At 42.4% G+C, this 3878-nt stretch overlaps 1 long non-coding RNA gene across 1 annotated transcript; it reads left to right on the forward strand.

The window, feature by feature from the left end:
* The first annotated feature begins 1485 nt into the window (after positions 1 to 1485).
* On the forward strand, positions 1486 to 3878 carry LOC124882223. Its single transcript, XR_007041839.1, has 2 exons — positions 1486 to 1772; positions 3165 to 3878. It is a non-coding gene; the product is annotated as an uncharacterized LOC124882223 (long non-coding RNA).

Genomic DNA, 3878 nt, shown 5'->3' on the forward strand with positions numbered 1-3878 from the left:
GGGATGTTTAAAGCTTGGGAAATCTTTTTGTATCCAAATCCGGCTTTAAACTTCTCCACAACAGTATCTCGGACCTGCCTGGTGTGTTCCTTGGTCTTCATGATGCTCTCTGCGCTTTGAACAGAACCCTGAGACTTTCACAGAGCAGGTGCATTTATACGGAGACTTGATGACACACAGGTGGATTCTATTTATCATCATCAGTCATTTGGGACAACATTGGATCATTCAGAGATCCTCACTGAACTTCTGGAGTGAGTTTGCTGCACTGAAAGTAAAGTAATATTGCACGCCCCACTTTTCAGTTTTTTATTTGTTAAAAACGTTTGACACATCCAATAAATTTCATTCCACTTCATGATTGTGTCCCACTTGTTGATGATTCTTCACAAAAAATTAGAATTTTATATCTTTATGTCTGAAGCCTGAAATGTGGCAAGAGGTTGAAAAGTTCATGGGGGCCGAGTACTTTCGCAAGGCACTGTACCAAGACACTTCGCATATCACCTAAAAACACTATCCCTACATGAAACATGGTGGTGTCAGCATCATACTCTGGGGAATCCTCTTATTTGGCACGAACAGAGAAGCTTGTCAGATTTGATGGGAAGACGAATGGAGCTAAATTCAGGGCAATTCCTGGAAGAAGACTTGTTAGAGGAAAAGATTTGAAGCTGGAGGTTTGCCTTTCAGCAGGAAAAGTATCCTGAATGCACATCCAGAGTTGCCATGTATTGGTTTAGATCAGAGCATATTCAGCTAAAATTGATGCCTAAATTCATTTGAGAATCTGTGGCAAGATGTTGGTGTTCAGAGAAGCTCTTCTTCCAATCTGACAGAGTTTATGTTAATTCATATAAAATCCCCCAAAGCACATAAAATACATTTAAGTTTGTGATTATAATATGACAAAGTTACAAAAACGTCTGGGTTTGTGAATACTTTTGCAAGGTTCCTTAGGTGTTGTGCTGGTAGAGTTGTCATTCTAAGACCTCAGAAGCATTTTTTTGGTGCCACAAAACCACACAAACTCCTACTTCTCACATATTCCTGTATATTGTTAGCCTCATAACATACTTGCCTAAGTCATAGTATGACTTGGGCAAGTATGGTATGAGGCTAACAATATGATCTGTGTAAACTATCATAGACTCCTCACATAAAGGAGTAAAGCTTCTTTCATAGTTCTAATAACAGGACACGTGGCTCTTTTTTCTGCCTTACTGGAGCCCAGATGAAACTACAACCTTGTCTTCAGTTGTGACTCTGAAAGTACCCCCAAAAACCCACTAAAACCCACCCCTCTTGCAGTTGCTTCCTTGTTTTCTGCCCTCTTTTTTTTATTTTTTTTAAAAAGGAGCCATTGACATCCTCTGTAAAATTGAGGCAGGGTGAGGCGTGGTGTGAGGTGGAGGGGGGTGGGGGCTGAACAGAGGAACGGCAGAGGGGTGTAGGGTGTCTCGAGCCCAGTGTGAACAGCTGAGAGGTGTGACTTCACAGGGCTGGCTCCCCTCCCTGTCAAGGCCCTGATTGGGCCGGACAGGAGGCGCAGGAGAGGCCCGGGTTCCCTAAAGGACACCAACAGGTGGGAAGCCACATTGGAGGGGGGCTGCTCCTGGTGGGTATAGAAAAGGCCGGTCTGCATGGCCTGCCGTGGGCACAATCCACCGGGCCAGATACTGAGGAGAGCGGATGATCGTAAAGAGAGCTGAAATGAAAAGATGAGTTGAGTGCATAGATGGCAAAGAGAAGCTGCAGGGACTTGAACTAAGGTTGGTCTAAGTTTTAAATGTTATATTAGTATAATTTCTTGACAGAGTTAACTGAAAATAATAAATTTGACTCTTTCTGGGTTCATTTTCGCTTCTTTTAAAGAAAAGTATGACAAAAAACAGGTGTGAGCCCAGCTGTTAGTTGTTTCCTCCAGCTTTATTAAGGCAGCAACACACCACAGCAGAGCTTGACACCTCTGACAGCTGAGGGGGACACCGAGGTGTGACACAGGAAAGGGTCAGGAAAAGTTGCAGTCTTGAGATGTGTCTCTCATAGCAACACTTAAACTCTAATTATTTTAGAGAAGCTATCTTTCCTCAGTATCATTTAACAAGAATACAGTACATAAAATGGGGTTAGATTTAGGCCACTAGGTTATTCTGAAGGAGGGTTGGTGTGTGGCCTCTATCTCAGGTCAAGTTAATCAACAGAACAAATCAAAAAGTTGAGGCAAAACAGAGAACCTTTTATAAATGTATTCAGACAGTTTTATTACATTTACTATGTGTGTTGCAACATGGTATAATAGTGTAATTGATTTCTGAGGCAAACCTGTGGGTATTTTTATGTTCTTTGACCACTTTAAATCCATCACAGGATGAAATTTCCACTTCTCCAGGCATAATTGTTGCTTTTCAAATGTTCCTGTCTTGCCATTTCTCTCCCCCTGTCACAGTTAACCACCATTTGGACAGTTGTTGCCGCTGCTCTTCCTCTGTGGGTATGAAAGGGTGTCATTGTGTCCAGTGGAGCGTTGAATCCAGTTGTTTCCCCTTGCGAGGACATGCTTCCTTATATCCCCATATCAATACATCACTTATGGAATGTAAGGAAGTGTGTGGTTTCAAGGGGGCCTGAGCATTGAGAGCACAGGAAAGAAGAAGAATTTCTGATTTCCTTCCTCATTTAACATATTTTCTTAATTATTTGTAGCTGGAATATCTCTCATCATTGCTCATGAGCGTGTGTGCATGTGGGGAGGGCAACAGGTGAAAGGCCTGCTTCCCTCTCCTTCAGCTCAGCCACGTGCAAGGTTTGCATTACTCCCCGTCCCACTGATAGGGGGTCTCAGGGACACAACTTGAAAAAATTCCTGCCCTGCCCCAACTGCTGACAGTCGAGGAGGATTGACCGACCGCAGCTGTCACCCATTATAGCAACCACAGAAGTTAAAAAAGGACGAGGGGAGGGAGGGCAGGGATGGGGAGCTGTCACTGAGGTTGAAAGTTCGCCCCAGCAGGGCAGGGTTGGAAGGTAGGAAAGGAGATGTCACCAGCTGTCAGGGTTCCCAAGCCTCAAAATAGGACCTATCTGCTTGGTAACACAGTGACACTCCATGTTGTAACTCGCTTGAATTGTTTATAACCTAATTTTACTCTGTGTTTCATCAGGTAACACTGACGAGGACCTCCTGTTCTCTCTTCTCGTCCCCTCTCTCCCTCCCTCTGTGTCTTTGACCCCTGCCTCTCTCTTACTCTGCCTCTTGCAGCCGAAGCAACACGCCTTGCTGTGGCTGGTCAAACGGAACCAAGTCAGGTGTTTCAGTGAGGTTTGGTCCCCTTCAACCAGCTACTGCGTCGTGAATTCTGTCGACAGGGAATCAGAGATGCGGTTCTACTTATTCTGGAAGTGGTAGTCTGACAAAATGTAAAGATTATATATTACAGGCTACTCAAAGGTTGACTTTTTTCTTGATTTTGGTTATATAAGTATAGCTGTTTGTGCCTAAAAACAAATAAAGGATCACTAGCACTGTGCAGTTCTGATGTTTACGTCTTTTCTTTTTCTGTTCATATTTAAAAAAAGCTAATTTAAAATAGAAAATATCCTTTACAACCTGATATCTGCTTTAAAAATAAACTAATTGCTACGGCAGGAAGTCTTTATTATTGGTCAAACAATTAATCAATGTAAAGATGAAAATTGTTGGAAATTATTGCAATTTAAAAATAGCAGAACAAGATAGAAATCAGTCCCATGGAGAGCACCTATCCTGTGTGCTTATAAAATGTATCAAGCCAATCAGACTTTTTTGTCTCTATTGAAATAAACTGTCTAACATTTGTGAAACTCTAGGGGTAAATTGAAATAAATGTAAAACTTGA

The sequence above is a fragment of the Girardinichthys multiradiatus genome, chromosome 15, assembly GCF_021462225.1.
Source record: "Girardinichthys multiradiatus isolate DD_20200921_A chromosome 15, DD_fGirMul_XY1, whole genome shotgun sequence".
Taxonomy (NCBI): Eukaryota; Metazoa; Chordata; class Actinopteri; order Cyprinodontiformes; family Goodeidae; genus Girardinichthys; species Girardinichthys multiradiatus.